We start from the raw sequence: 16,354 nt of genomic DNA, 5'->3' as shown, positions 1-16,354 counted from the left end.
CCTTCCCAACCTCTGATTTCCTCCTACCCTCCATGTCCGTGACAGCAACTGTTTTGATTTTTAGCTTTCACAAACAAGTGAGAATATGTGAGGTTCGTCTTCCTGTGCCTGGCCTCTTTCCCTGAAACTGATGACCTCCAGTTGGGTGTAGCTGTTATAAACAAGAGGGTCAGAGAGGATAGCACTGAGGGCGGCACCTGAGGGAGGGAGAACAGGAGCCACACAGATCCCTGGGGGAACAGTGTTCCCAGCAGAGGGAACTCCCAGTGCAAAAGTGGGCGGGGAGCCCAATGCAGAGGCCAGTGTGGCCGCAGCAGAGTGGGTGATATGGTGAGTGGAGGGAGTGAGGACAGAGTGGTGACAGGGACAGATTGTCTGGGGCCTCATGGACCTGAGACAGAGCCACAGAGAGCTATGACAGGAGCGGCTGTGATCTGATGCAGGATCACTTGAGGTCAGGAGTTCGAGACCAGCCTGGCCAACATGGTGAAACCCTGTCTCTGCTTTGGTTGTGTGTGGGGAATGGACCCCAGGGACCAGGAGGGAGCAGGGAGTCCAAGGAATCTGCAGAAAATCAGTGCAGACAGGACCAGGGTGGGGGCTTTTGGGGTGGCAGAAGTATAGTCTAAATTGAGCCGGGCACTGTGGCTCAACCTTTAATCCCAACACTGAGAGACCAAGGCAGATGCATGACCTGAGGTCAGAAGTTCAAGACCTCCCTGGCCAACATGGTGAAACCCTGTCTCTACTAAAAATACAAAAATTAGCCGGGTGTGGTGATGTGCGCCTATAATCTCAGCTACTTGGGAAGCTGCGGCAGGAGAATAACTTGAATCCAGTGGTTGCAGTGAGCTGAGATCAATCCACCATACTCCAACCTGGGAAACAGGGTCAAAACTCCTTCTCAAAAAAAAAAAAGAGTCTAGATCAATTTTGAAGGCAAACAGGATTTCTAGATACTCAGATGTGGAGCATGAGCAAAAGAAGAGTCAAGATCCATCCAAAGGCTTTCAGTCTCATTTAATCCCAAGGCAGCCTCACAGAGTATTATCATTCTTGGATTACAAATGAAGAAACAGAGGTTCAGAGAGGGTTGCTGACTTACCCATGGTCACACAGGAAGTGGCGGAGCTGGGATCTGAACCAGTTTCTGTTTGACCTTGCTGTCCGACCTGTGCCCTCTGTGGAGGTTGCCAGTTGGGAGGCACAAGTTTTAGCACGTCTCCTCTTCCCGGATAAGATGGCGCTAGGCTGGGAAACTGAGGCATGAGTGGACCCTGGGTCACACTCCATGAGCTGTGAAGCAGGAGCCAGCTTCAGACCAACTCTCAGTGTGGGGCTCAGAAGAAAAAGCCCTCGACGCCACCTGCTGGTGAGTAGTGTCACAATGGTTGTGCCCACTTTGCTGACAGAAGGCTGGTGATGCCCTTGAGGGGTGGGCAGGAAAGGAGGCAGCCCAGGGGCACCCCCAACAGACATGCAAAGTCCACGGAGCCACAGTTTAAGGCTCTTGATTCCAGAAGCCCTACGGGCACCTCACTTGATCAGTGCTATGCAGGAGGGTGGGGCCATGCCAGCAGAGGCCCACCCTGTGTCACTCTGTGCCCGCTCCCTCCACAGCCAGCCAGGACTCCCACCTCTCTAGGAGGGGACAGCTGCTCCAGCCCATAGAGCTGCATGCTGCCTACATGGGGCCTCTGGAGGGCAGGGGAGTCAGGACCCACCCAACTCCCCACCCAGGCCTGATCAGTGTCTGGTCACAGCAGCCAAGGTGGCAAAATGTAGGCTTCTGGAGGAGAGTGGCTCCCATCCCTAGAGGTACGTCCTCTGGCCAAACAGGGCTCACCACCCAGACATCATCTATGATCTTCCATCCTGTGAGGGACAAAAACAGGGACAGTAGTTAGAGCTGAAAGTCTGAACTCTGGGGCCAGATGGCCTGGTTTCTAATCCCATCTGAGCAACGTGCTAGTCCTCTCTCGGCCTCAGTTTTCCTCATCTGAAAAGTGGTGGGAGAGTAACAGTAGCCGCATCACTTATGTTGTGGGAGTTAAATGAGATAGTATTTGTAAATGGAGTCCAGCATATGGAAAGAGCTGTGTGAGTGTAGGATATTTTTAGGGCACAAACTCTGGAGTCAGACAGACCTTGCCTTATATACCAGCACATTCTCTCTCTCAATCTCTCTCTCTCTCTCTCTCTCTCTCTCTCTCTCTCTCTCTCTTTTGCGACAGAGTTTTGCTCTGTTACCCAGACTGGAGTGCAGTGGCTTGATCTTGGCTCACTGCAACCTCTGCCTCCCAGGTTCAAGCCATTCTCCTGCCGCAGCCTCCCGAGTAGCTGGGAATACAGGCTTACACCACCATGCCTGGCTAATTTTTGTATTTTTAGTGGAAACGCGGTTTTTCCATGTTAGCCAGGCTAGTCTCAAACTCCTGACCTCAAGTGATCCCCTCGCCTCAGCCTCCCAAAGTGCTGGGATTACAGGCGTGAGCCACCGTGCCTGACCAACACATCCACTCTCCAGCATGTGGCTGGACTCTCTGAGCATAACTTCCATGTTCTATGCAATGTGCAAAGTAATAGATGCCCAGGGTGATCACAAGAACTGAGTGATATCACATGCACAAAGCATGTGGCCGGTGCCTGTACCACTCAATAAATGGTAGTTATCAGATATCAGCTCCACTGTCCTCCAGCTGTGTGACCCTGGGAAAAATTACTTCCTCTCTCTGAGTCTCCGTTCCCTCACCTATAAAATGAAAAGGAAATCCACTCTTATGGGATTATTTTGGTGTATAAAGAGCTGTTGGTGCTGGATGCAGTGGCTCATACCTGTAATCCCAGCACTATGGGAGGCTGAGGCAGGCAGATCACCTGAGGTCAGGAGTTCAAGACCAGCCTGGCTAACATGGCAAAATCCCCTCTCTACTAAAAACACAAAAAATTAGCCAGGTGTGGTGGCACATGCCTGTAGTCCCAGCTCCTCCAGAGGCTGAGGCAAGAGAATTGCTTGAACCCAGGAAGTGGAGGCCACAGTGAGCTGAGATCACGCCACTGTACTCTAGCCTGGGTGACAGAGTGAGACTGTCTAAAAAATAAATACATTAATTAAATAAAGTACTACTAAATACAGAACATCTAGGCAGTGCCTGGTATGCAGTAGGTGCTCAATAAATCATAAATATTTTTATTATTTTAAAACTACAATGGCAAAAATAAAGAAAGGTGAGCCATTATTATTTGGGTCTACCTAACTGTAAGCCACCCCTTCTACACACCCCACTTATTGTTTCCCCCCACATGCGTCCCACCCTCACCTTTATCTTCTCCTGCCTCTCAATGGTAAATACCTACAGAATTTACCCAGTTCCATACTGTTCTAAGCAATTTATATGTAATAAGTCATTCAACCCCCATACAGTCCTGTGAGATGGAAACTATGATCATCCTCTCTCACAGATGGGAAAACTGAGGCTCAAAGAAGTTAGATAAGTAGCTCAAGATCATTCAGCTGCCAAGTAGCAGGAGCAGATTTCTAGCTCTACAATCCACATTTGTTTGTTTTGAGTTAGGATCTCACTCTGTTGCACAGGCTGGAGTACAGAGGTGTGATTATAGCTCACTGCAGCCTCTAACTCCTGGGCTCAAGTGATCCTCCTGCCTCAGCCTCCCAAGTAGCTGGTACTACAGACATGTGCCACCACACGACTAATTTTCTTTTTTTTTTTGAGATAGAGTCTCGCTCTGTTACCCAGGCTGGAGTGCAGTTGTGTCATCTCGGCTCACTGCAACCTCCGCCTCCCAGATTTAATTGATTCTCCTCCCTTAGTCTCCCATGTCACTGGGATTACAGCCACCTGCCACTATGCCTACCTAATTTTTTTAATTTTAGCAGAGACTAAATTTAGTAGCAATTACAGGCACCTGCCACCACGTCCAGCTAATTTTTGTAATTTTCACCACGTTGGTCAGGCTGGTCTCTAACTCTTGACCTCAAGTGATCCACCCTCCTCATCCTCCCAAAGTGCTGGGATTTCAGGTGTGAACCAGTGCACTTGGCCTAATATTTGTATTTTTTTTAGAAACTAGGTCTCACCAGGTTACCCAGGCTGGTCTTGAACTCCTGGACTCAAGTGATCTTTGTGCCACCGCATCCGGCCAGGAGTTCATGTTTTTAACAACTCATTTGCCTGGCTGGGCCTGGCTATGCAGTAGGATAACTTGGTCCTGCCTCTCGCTGACCTGGTAGTCCAACACCTGTGTAGGTCCCATTGAGGATGTGCAGCCATGTGTGCCCATACTCCTTCACATGCATGGTACTCCAGGACCTTGGGAAGACAGCAAAGGGCATCAGCTGCTCCTCAAAGCCCTAGGGGGGAGAACTGGTCAGACCCATTGCAGGTGGAGGACTCACAGGGAAGGGGAAATGACCTGCCAGCCCAAGACCCTGCTGCCCTCAAGGAAGACAGTTAAGACTTGGCCACCACAGAGGCTGGGCGTGGTGGCTCACTTCTGTCAGCCCTTCACAAGCCTCACCTGGTAGTTGTAAATAAGTCATTTGTATGAGTGCTCATGAGCCCACAGCTGCAAGTCCACCCCTGAGACAGAGCAAGCCAGGATCAGACCTCTGAAGCAGGGAGAGGTGGGGTGTGGGGCATGGGTCCTGAGGGTTGCTCACCATGTTTGTGAAAAGATCCTCCAACCCACACAGCTTGCCTCGGAGGCCTTTGTGGACCTGGGCAGGGTGAATGAGCAGGTGAGGGTGACACAGACCAATGCCCACCTGGATCTCAGCACCTCCCCAATGCCTCCCAGGACCTCCCTGATGCCTCCCAGGGAGGGGCCTCACCTTGCTCTCATGCCATGTGCAGTAGTCCAGATCTGCATTGGAGCAGTACATGGGCCGGTGCCCCATGGTGATGATCCAGGGCCGGGCTTCCTGGTTCCTATTGGCTTTCTAGGGAGAAAGGCTCAGAGTGACAGGCTGGGGGTCAGGGGTGGAGGGGGAGGTGGGGCCAGCTGAGGAACTAGCGGGGACCTCCACCCAGGTTACCTGGAGGTCATTCTCCAGCCAGCAAAACTGCCCCTGTACCAGGTGGTAGTCGTAATGGAGAAAGAAATAGACCTTGGTGGAGAAGGAGATGATGTGGGTGGGACCCAGATCCCAGCTGGGGGAGGCAAAGGGCAGGGGTTAGGGCCAGGGCTCTGCTGCATCTCCCGTCCTTCAGGGCAGAGGGCCAGTGCCCCAGCACCCCCACATTACCTGTACCACAGGCCCTCATTATCCCCCAGCATGCTGAAGCGAGCCTTGTAGTTAGAGAAGTTGCTAGAATAAAGGAAGTACAGGGGATGGAGGCAAGGGACTAAATTTCATAGCTTTGTTCCTGTGCACCACCCTGCCACTGTCAGGCCCTGAGTCTGGCTTCCAGCCCACCCCCACCTCTTGCTACCAAAATTGAGATGTTGCAGCATCAGAGACTCAGGGGAGACACTAAGAAGAACAGGACTGTTTTCATTGATCCAACCCTCGTCCACAGCCATGGCCCTTGGTCCTCACTAGTGTTCTTCATGATTCCCAGGGCATGTCATGTACAGCAGGCTGGCAGCTACAGGTTCAATGAGCCACATGAACCTATCCCCGACATGGGCATTGTCCTGATCCATGTTGTAGGCAAAAGCTCCTGGGGGAGGGGGTGGAAGCATGATAAAGACCGAGACCAGTCTCTGTTTTCATTGGAATTGAAAGAGCCAAGTATGGTGGCTCATGCCTGTTAATCCCAGCACCTTGGGAGGCCAAGGCAGGAGTATCACTTGAGGTCAAGAATTCGACTCCCAGCCTCCCAAAGGGATTATAGGTGTGAGCCACTGTGCCTGGCCAAGATGTTTTGTTTTGTTTTGTTTTTTTAGACGGAGTCTCCCTCTGCCACCCAGGCTGGAGTGCAGTGGTGTCATCTTGGCTCACTGCAACCTCCAGGGTTCAAGCAATTCTCCTGCCTCAGCCTCCCAAGTAGCTGGGATTACAGACACCGCCTGGCTAATTTTTGTATTTTTAGCCAGGCTGGTCTCAAACTTCTGACTTCAAGTGATCCACTCACCTCAGCCTCCCAAAGTGCTGGAATTACAGGCATGAGCCACCACATCAGGTCCAAGGTGAGTATTATTATTATTTCCATTTCAGATGGGGAAACTGAGGCCCCAGATCACACAGCTGACTAGTGAAGATTTAGAAAACCTAGGGAGCCTGATTCCAGAGTCTGTACTTTGAAGCATACAATCCCCATTACCCATCTCATTCCCTTCCCCCTCTTAAATAACAACAGCAGCAATAATAATAATAATAATAATAACCAGCACCCTGCCAGGCAACATGAACTCATGTAGTCATCAGAACAATCCTTCAAACTTGGAACCAGCTTTCTGTCTAATCAAAATACATGGGGAAAACCCTGCTCCTGGCAAGAGTGCCAGAGTAGAGATTTTAACCTGGGCAGGCTGATTGACCACAGACACTGCCTCCGTGGCCAGTCCCATCCCTTGTCCCTTCAGAGATGCACTGGCCCCAGCCCTGTCCCCTCCATGGTCCTGGCGCCACCCCTAATTCGGGCTCCCCCGACCATCCCTCCACACACCCCCCCACCATCCCTCTGTGCACCCCCATCAACCCTCCACACACCCCCACCCTCCCTCCACTCACCCTCTATCAACCCTCCACACAGCCCCCACCATCCCTCTGCAGGCCCCTGTGGATGCGGATTCATCACCTACGTGGAGAACAGCGTTGTACATGCCCCAGTGAGTGTCCCTGTGCAGCCACGGGAAGGCCTTCGGGTTGTCAGACCCCAGATCCCCAAACACATCCAGACGGGGGCTCCGGTGGGCCCCATTCTTGAGGGCCCTGAAGTGAAACCAACAGCTCCAGCCCTGGTCATTGCCACAGTGATAAACTAAAGGGAGAGGAAAAGGTTGCATTCAGCTGGGAACCCTCAGGACCCTCCCTCCAACCCCCATCCTTCCTCAACTGGTGGAGGGGAAGAGATGGGGGGGACTAATGGGGGCTGGCCCATGCCCCTTCAGTCTGCCTTCCTGGCATCTTCCATTTTCCTCCTGGGATCTCATGCAATAGGCTTGCAGATAGGCAGAGCAGTTACCAGCCCAGCCTGAGCCACCAGCCAGTGGTAGCTTCTAGTCCATCTCCCACTCCTCTTCCCATAAACAGCTCAGCCCGGGGCCCCTCTCACCATACTGAACCCCTGGCAGCAGCTTGTGCAGCATGACTCGGTTTATGTAGAGCTTCCTCTGGATAATACCCCCATCCACAAAGGGGACGAAGGTGCCCTGGGTGTGGAGGGGCAGAGGCCCTGATGGCTGCAACCTGAATTGTACTTCAGAGCAGGTTGGGGCCCATGTGTTCCAGGTGACAGTCATGGAGCCTGGCTCACCTGGGGAGAAAGGGACAGAGGGTGGGGGGGAGTGAGGCCTGGGGAGGGTGGGAGGGACTTGCAGGAAAAGTGAGGGGCATTGACAGTAACTGCTATTGAACACTTAGTAGTCAAGGACACAGGTTCTGAAACTGCCCAAGTTTAATCCCATCTCTGCCTTTTCTTTTCTTTTTTTGAGACAGAGTTTCACTCTTATTGCCCAGGCTGGAGTGCAGTGGTGTGATCTCGGTTCACTGCAACATCAGTCTCCTAGGTTCAAGCAATTCTCCTGCCTCAGCCTCTTGAGTAGCTGGGATTACAGATGCCCGGGTAATTTTTGTATTTTTAGTAGAGATGGAGTTTTACCATATTGGTCAGGCTGGTCTCGAACTCCTGACCTCATGATCCACCCACCTCAGCCTCCTAAAGTGCCGGAATTACAGGTGTGAGCCATTGCAACCAGCCTTTTTATTTTTTGAGACAGGGTCTTTCTTTGTCACCCAGGCTGGAGTACAATGATATGACTTCAGCTCGCTGCAACCTCTGCCTCCTGGGTTCAAGCATTTCTCCTGCCTCAGCCTCCTCAGTAGCTGGGATTACAGGCACCTGGCACCACATCCAGCTAATATTTGCATTTTCAGTAGAGACAAAGTTTTGTCATGTTGGCCAGGTTGGTCTTGAACTCCTGACCTCAGGTGATCCAACACCTTGGCCTCCCAAAGTGCTGGGATTACAGGTGTAATCCACTGCACCCAGCCCCAGCTCTGCTGATCTTTCCTGGGGCACATCACTTCAACTCTCTGAGCCTCAGTTTTCCTGTCTTCAAAATGGAAGAATAATAGTGTTTGCCCTATATGGTTGTTATGAAGCTTAGATGAAAAAATAGAAGTAAAGCACATGAAACAGTGCCTAATACACTTAGGATTTTGTGGGGGAATGAGTATTATTACTAATATCATTATTTACTGTGTGCAGGCCTTGTGCCAACTATTGTACACACTGTATCATTTAGGGGTTGCCAGCTTGGGTGTCTGGAGGCCACAGGTGATCTAAAGGGAGACAAGGGCCACCTGTATGACAGCAAGGAGTTGCAGAGCAGGTGGCCAACTGTAGACCTACCCTATCTCAAAGGGGAAGCCATCACTCAGATCTGGCGGTAGCCACCAAGCAAGCAGGAAATGAGCCCAGTACCAGCAAAGCTATTGACTTTTTCTTTTCTTGGAGGTAGGGTCTCACTCTGTTGCCCAGGCAGTGGTGCCATCATAGTTCACTGAAGCCTTGACCTCCTGGGCTCAAGCCATCTTCCCACCTCAGCCTCTGAAGTAGCTGGAACCACAGGCACATGCCACCATGCTCAGCTAAATATTCCTATTTTTTTGAGGTGGAGTCTTGCTCCATTGCCCAGGCTTGAGTGCAGTGGTGCAATCTTGGCTCCCTGCCACCTCTGTGAGATGGTCTGGCTCTGTGTCCCCACCCAAATGTCATCTTGAATTGTATTCCCATAATTCCTACATGTTGTGGGAGGGACCAGTGGGAGATCATTTGAACATGGGGGCGGTTTCCCTCATACTGTTCTCATGGTAGTGAATAAGTCTAGTGAGATCTGATGGAGTTATCAGGGGTTTCCACATTTGCTTCTTCCTCATTTTCTCTTGCTGCCACCATGTAAGTAATGCCTTTCACTTCACCGGGCTGGGCATGGTGGTTCACGCCTGTAATTCCAACACTTTGGGAGGCCAGGGTGGGTGGATCACCTCAGGTCAGGAGTTTGAGACCAGCTTGGCCAACATGGTGAAACCTCATCTCTACTAAAAATAGAAAAATTAGCCAAGCATGGTGGCAGATGCCTGTAATTCCAGCTACTCAGGATGCTGAGGCAGGAGAATTGCTTGAACCCAGGAGGCAGAGGTTGCAATGAGCTGAGACCATGACATTGCACTCCAGCCTGGGTGACAGAGCAAGACTCCATCTCAATAAAAATAAAAAATAAATAAATAAAAATAAAGTACTTAATATTCCTAAGTCTCAGTTTCCTCATCTGTAAAATAGGGAGAATAAAAAATTTATTAAAGAAAAAAACAAAAAAAGAGATTCCTTTCACCAGCTGGTTGTGGTGGCTCACGCCTGTAACCCCAGCAAATTAGGAGGCCCAGTTGGGCGAATCACAAGGTTAGGAGAGTGAGACCATTTTGGCCAACATGGTGAAACCCCGTCTCTACTAAAAAGACAAAAATTAGCTGGGAGTGGTGGCACACACCTATAGTCCCTGCTACTTGGGAGTCTGAGGCAGGAGAATTGCTTGAACCTGGGAGGCAGAGGTTGTAGTGAGCCAGGATTGTGCCACTGCATTCCAGCCTGGCAACAGAGCGAGACTGTCAAAAAAAAAAAAGAGAGAGAGAAGAAAGAAAGAAAAAAGAAAGAAAAAACAGAAAAAGGAAAGAGAGAGAGAGAGAGAGAAATAAATGCCTTTCCCCTCCCACCATGATTCTGAGGCCTCCCCAGCCACGTGGAACTATAAATCTAATTAAACCTCTTTTTCTTCCCAGTCTCATGTATGTCTTTGTCAGCAGTGTGAAAGTGGACTAATACAGTAAATTGGTACCAGTAGAGTAAGGTGTTGCTGAAAAGATACCTGAAAATGAGGAAGCGACTTTGGAACTGGGTAACACACAGAGGTTGGTACAGTTTGGAGGGCTCAGAAGAAGAAAGGAAAACGTGGGAAAATTTGGAACTTCCTAGAGACTTGTTGAATGGCTTTGACAAAAATACTGATAATGATATGGACAGTGAAATCCAGGCAGAGGTGGTCTCAGGTGGACATGAGGAACTTGTTGGGAACTGGAGCAAAGGTGACTCTTGTTATATTTTAGCAAAGAGACTGATGCCATTTTGCCTCCACCCTAGAGATCTGTGGAACTTTGAACTTGAGAGAGATGATTTAGGGTATCTAGAAGAAGAACTTTCTAATCAGCAAAATATTCAAGGGGTGCTTTAATAGCATCCATTTTTTTTAAGACAGAGTCCCACTCTATTGCCCAGGCTGGAATGCAGTGGTGCCATCTGGGCTCACTGCAACCTCCACCACCCAGGTTCAAGTGATTCTCCTGTCTCAGCCTTCTGTGTAGCTGGGATACAGGCATGTGTCACCATGCCCAGCTACTCTTTGTATTTTTAGTAGAGACAGGGTTTCTCCATGTTGGTCAGGCTGGTCTTGAACTCCTGACCTCAGGTGATCTGCCCGCCTCAGCCTTCCAAAGTGCTGGGATTACAGGCATGAGCCACCATGCCTGGCCTAAAGGCATTCAGTTTTAAAAGGGAAGCAGAGCATAGAAGTTCAGGAAATTTGCAGCCTAACGATGGGATAGAAAATAAAATTGCATTTTCTGAGAAGAAATTCAAGCTGGCTGCAGATATTTGCATAAGTAACGAGGAGCTGAATTTTTTTTGAGTGAACCCTGGGACCAGTGAGCGCCCCCCACCCCACCCCACCCCACGCAATCCCACCGCACTGCACCCCAGGCTCACTGGAAGGAGACGAGTCTGGGACGAACCCTGGGGGACCATGAGCACCAGCCTCACTGCTCTGTGCCTCGGTTTCCCCACCTCCCAGGGAGAGGAACTGAAGACACAGGCGGCCCGGTGCAGTGGCTCACACCTGTAATCCCAGCACTTTGGGAGGCCGAGGCAGGTGGATTACCTGAAGTCAGGAGTTCGAGACCAGCCTGGCCAACGTGGAGAAACCTCATCTCACAGATGCGTGGTGGCATGCATCTGTAGTTCCAGCTACTCAGGAGGCTGAGGCAGGAGAACCTCTTGAACCTGGGAGGCAGAGGTTGCAGTGAGCAGAGATCATGCCACTGTTCTCCAGCCTGGGTGAAAAAAGTGAAACTCCTCTCAAAAAAAAAAAAAAGAAAGAAAAGAAAAAAAGATATTCTTGGCCAGTATATAATCTTACCTTCCTCAACCTCAATGGATAAAAATCCAAAGGTTTTAAGATACTCTGATCTTGAATTCACAACTTTCCATATATGAGATTAGCAGGATGGAGCCAATTGGAGAAAATTCCAGAATCCTAGTTACCCTAGCCAATGGCAGTATTGATATCCAAATGCAAGCATGGGAAAGGCTGGGTGTGGTGGCTCACACCTGTAATACCAGCACTTTTGAAGGCTGAGACAGGAAGCTCATTTAAGCCCAGGAGTTCGAGACCAGCCTGAGCGACATAGCAAGACTCCTGTCGTACAAAAATTTATTTATTTATTTATTTATTTTTGAGATAGAGTTTTACTCTGTCGCACAGGCTGGAGGGCAGTAGCACGATCTTGGCTCACTGCAACCTCTGCTTCCTGGGATCAAGTGATTCTCTTGCCTCAACCCCCCCACCAGGTACCTGGGATTACAGGCGTCCACCACCATGCCCAGCTAATTTTTCTATTTTTAGTAGAGATGGGGTTTCCCTAGATTGGCTAGGCTTGCCTCCAACTCCTGACCACAAGTGATGCGCCGGCCATGGCCTCTGAAATTGCTGGGATCACAGGCATAAGCCACAGTGCCCAGCCTCAAAAATTTAAATAATTAACCAAGTGTAGGGGTGCACCCCTGTGGTCCCAGACACTTAGAAGGTGGGAGGATCACTTGAGCCAGGAGGTGGAGGCTGCAGTGAGCTATGATTGCACCACTGCACTCCAGCTTGGGTGACACAGCAAAATCCTGTCTCAAAAGAAAAGAAAAACAGTGGCCAGGTGTGATGGCTTATGCCTGTCATCCCAGCCTGTTTGGAGGCCGAGGCAGGCAGATCACCTGAGGTCAGGAGTTTGAGACCAGCCTGGCCAACAGGGAGAAACCCAATCTCGACTAAAAGTACAAAATCAGCTGGGTGTGGTGGTGCATAAATGTAGTCCCAGCTACTCGGGAGGCTGAGGCAGGAGAATTGCTTGAACCCAGGAGGCTGAGGTTGCTGTGAGTCAAAATAGCACCACTGCACTCTCACCTGAGGAAGAAGAGTGAAACTCGGTCTCATATAAAAAAGAAAAGGAAAAAAAAAAGAAAACAAACAAAGCAGTGGCAGAGACTCCATGATTCCTGTGAGCCTCGGAGGAAGGGACCTCACAATGCCAAAGATTCCCTGCCGCTCCCAGAGGCTGAGACTCTGCAACCTGTAACCCTCGGGCCAGCATCCCTCAGCCAGGTGAGGAGGGCCCTTGTCCTCACCCCCTCCCTGCCTCTGTGGTTTCAGAGCCACTGTAGCTTTAAAACCATGTGCCAGCCAGGTGCAGTGGCTCAAGCCTGTAATCCCAGCACTTTGGGAGGCTGAGGTGGGTGGATCATGAGGTCAAGAGATCGAGAAAAAAAAACATGTGCCAAAATTAGCAGCTCTGCTGTCATTAATATGCAAATATGCAAATCAGGGCTTGATTAAGCCGCAGCCCCAGAGGTTTCTGCAGCCGCGGATTCTATAGTCTGTGAGGTTTGGTGGGGTGGGTATCCTGGTGGGGGGATCAGGGGTGTAGATCCCGAAAGGGAGAGTCCTGGGGGGTTAGTCCCAGCTCCTGGGCTCCTGCCCTGCCCCCTAGTCCACACACAGCCCCTCCCAGCTGCCCTCTCCAGGACCAGTGGGTAGGGGTGACTGGGCCAGATTCCCTGTGTAACCTGGGAATGTGTCTGGGGGTGGCCCTGAGAGGGACCCTCATGGCCCTTGGTCTGCCTGCTCCCTCAGCTGATATTCCTCTGGTCTCTGTGGGAAGAGTTTCAAATGCCTGTAGGTGATTCCTTTGAAATTCTCCTTCCCCATCTGGCTGGAAGCCCCGCGAAGCTGAGACCTCTGCCCTGTGGTTCCCAAGCGCACCGCCCAGAAGGTCCCTGCAAACACCTGCAGGGAAGTGGAAGTGCATTGGGCACAGTGTGTCCGGCCTGTGAGAGGGCTCCTGGGCTTCTCCCCAGGGGCAGAGACCTTAACGCAGACTCAGAGGCACTGGCTGACCCAGGGGTGCAGGCAGCAGGGGGTGGGCAGGGTGGCAGCCCTGGAAGAGAGGGTATAGTGGTGACCCATCCCCCATCAGGGCCCATCAGGGGAGGCCCAGTGAGGAGGGGAGAGAGACAGACAGAGACAGAGAGATAGAGAGAGACACAGAGAGACAAAGAGCCAGACAAAAACAGAGACAGAGAGACAAAGAGATAGAGAGACACACAGAGAGACAGACACAGAGAGAGATGGAGACAGAGTGATACACAGAGACATAGAGAGACTGACAGAGACAGAGAGTCAGAGAACGAGACAAAAAGAAATAGACAAAAAGAGAGATGGGGGAAGAGAAAGAGACAGAGACAGGGAGGCAGGGAGAGGACAGAGAAAGAAGACAGAGACAGAGGCCAGCTGAGAGAGGCAGAGGGAGACCCAGAGAGAGGACCCAGAAGTGGTGAGAGCTGATCCAGTGCCCCCTACCCTGCAGGGGCTCCAGCTGGTCCCCAGCCAGCAGCCAGCTGCTGCCTCCTGCCCACCCTCCCCTGCAGCCAGAGCCCCAGCTACCACCACCACACACGAGGCCACCCTTCAGTGGCCCCAGCAGCTGCCCCAGGACCCTGAGGTGCCCTGGGCTGGGAGGAAATGCCTTCACCTGGGCTGGGCTCCCCAGCACCTGCCAGGCCTCCTGAGCCTCAGTTTCCTCACCTGTGAGATGGGGACCCCATTGCACTCAGCCTGGGACTTTATGGAGCACCTACTCTTTGCCAGGTCTCAGCTGGAGGCTGGAGGTGCAGGGTGGCCAGGCTGGGCTGGGGCTTCCCTCAGGAGCCAGACATGCTGGGAGTCGGGGTGCAAGCGGGGCTGATCATGATGATAAACCCCCGAAGTTGATGGGGAATGGGGAGGAGCAGCTGCCGGCTGAGGGAACGGTGGGCACAGATCCTGAGGTTGGAGGGCACAGGACATGGAGGGGAATGGGGCCTGCCAAGAGAAAATAAAGCTCACGGCCAGCCAGACCAGTTGGGGGAGGGTCCCACCTGTGATCCCCAGTGCTGTGGGAGGCTGAGGCAGGAGGATTGCTTGAGGCCAGGGGTTCAAGACAAGCCTGGGCAACACATCGAGACCCCAGCTACACAAAACGTAAAAATTAGCTGAACACGGTGATATGCGCCTGTGGTTCCAGCTGCTTGGTGGAGGCTGAGGTAGGAGGATCATGGGAGGCTGAGGTAGGAGGATCCCTTGAGCCCAGGAGGTAGAGGCTGCAGTAATGATTGTGCAACTGTGCTTCAGCATGGGGGACAGAGCAAGACCTTGTCTCAAAATCATACGAAGAAGGAAGAAAGAGGAAGAGGAGAAAGAGGAGGAGATGAAAAGGAGGAAGAGGAGGGGAAGGAGGAGGAGGAAGAGAAGGAGGAGGAAAGAAGCAGCCCTGCCACAGAGTCCGGCTGGCCTTTGCAGGGTTTCACGCCCTTTCCCCAGTTTGTTGCTTCCTCTGGGTTCCACCCTCGCCCCTGGGCCTGCCCTCATTCAGCCCTAGCTGCAAGTGCCTGTGCCCAGGTCTACATCCCCTCTCTGCCCAGGCCTCCCTGTTAGGATCAGACGCAGACCAGGACAGGAGTGAGTCTTGGCTGCCATGTCCCCTCAGGGCCAGGCCAGGAAAAGGGTGAGTCTTGGCTGCTGTGCCCCTCAGGGCAAGGCCAGGACAGGGGTGAGTCTTGGCTGCCATGTCCCCTCAGGACCAGGCCAGGAAAAGGGTGAGTCTTGGCTGCTGTGCCCCTCAGGACCAGGACAGGACAGGGGTGAGTCTTGGCTGCTGTGTCCCCTCAGGGCCAGGCCAGGATGGGTGAGGTGTGGCTGCCATGTCCCCTTAGGGCCCAGCCAGGATAGGTGAGGCATGGCTGCTGTGTCCCCTCAGGACCAGGTCAGGACAGGGGTGAATGTTGGCTGCTGTGTCCCCTCAGGGCCAGGCCAGGACAGGGGTGAGTCTTGGCTGACATGTCCCCTTGGGGCCAGGCCCAGGCCAGAACAAGGGTGAGTCTTGGCTGCCGTGTCCCCTCGGGGCCATGCCCAGGCCAGGACAGGGTGAGTCTTGGCTACCATGTCCCCTAGGGGCCAGACCCAGACCAAAACAGGGGTGAGTCTTGGCTGCCGTATCCCCTCGGGACCAGACCCAGACCAGGACAGGGGTGAGTCTTGGCTACCATGTCCCCTCAGGGCCAGGCCCAGTTCAGGACAGAAGTGAGGTATGGCTGCCATGTCCCATCAGGGCTAGACCCAGACCAGGACAGAAGTGAGGTGTGGCTGCCATGTCCCCTTGGGGCCAGGCCCAGGCTAGGACAGGGGTAATTCTTGGCTGCCATGTCCCCTCAGGGACAGGACCAGGACAGAGCAGGGGTGACTCTTGGCTGCCATTTACCCTCGGGGCCAGGTCCAGGCCAGTACATGGGTGAGGTGTGGCTGCCGTTTACCCTCGGGGCCAAGCCCAGACCAGAACAAGGGTGAGTCTTGGCTGCCATGTCCCCTTGGGACCAAGCCCAGACCAGGACAGGGGTGAGTCTTGGCTGCTGTGTCCCCTCAGGGTGAGGCCCAGGCCATGAGAGAGGTGAGTCTTGGCTGCCATGTCCCCTCAGGACCAGTCCCAGGCCCAGACAGGAGTGAAGCATTGCTGCCAAGTTCCCTTGGGGCCAGGCCTAGACCAGGACAGGGGTGAGTCATGGCTGCCATGTCCCCTCAGGACCAGACCCAGGCAAAGATAGGAGTGAGTTAGGAGTGAGGCATTGCTGCCGTGTCCCCTTGGGGCCAGGCCCAGGCCAGGACAGGGGTGAGGTATGGTTGCTGTGTCCCCTCAGGGCCAGGCCAGGACAGGAATGAGATGTGGCTTCTGTGTCCCCTCGGGTCTAGACTGAGGCCAGGACAAGGGTGAGTCTAGGCTGCTGTGTCCCCTGGGGCCAAGCCCAGACCAGAACAGGGG

General features: G+C 52.5%; 1 pseudogene; it reads right to left on the bottom strand.

Annotated features, from left to right (window-relative positions):
• Positions 1 to 1,550: 1,550 nt before the first annotated feature.
• Positions 1,551 to 15,899, bottom strand: LOC118142834 (acid phosphatase type 7-like; annotated as a pseudogene).
• Between the last annotated feature and the right edge of the window lie 455 nt (positions 15,900 to 16,354).

This window comes from Callithrix jacchus, chromosome 7, assembly GCF_049354715.1.
Source record: "Callithrix jacchus isolate 240 chromosome 7, calJac240_pri, whole genome shotgun sequence".
Taxonomy (NCBI): domain Eukaryota; kingdom Metazoa; phylum Chordata; class Mammalia; order Primates; family Cebidae; genus Callithrix; species Callithrix jacchus.
The sequence above is the reverse complement of the archived record's forward strand: the minus strand, read 5'-3'. Positions and strand labels throughout refer to the sequence as shown.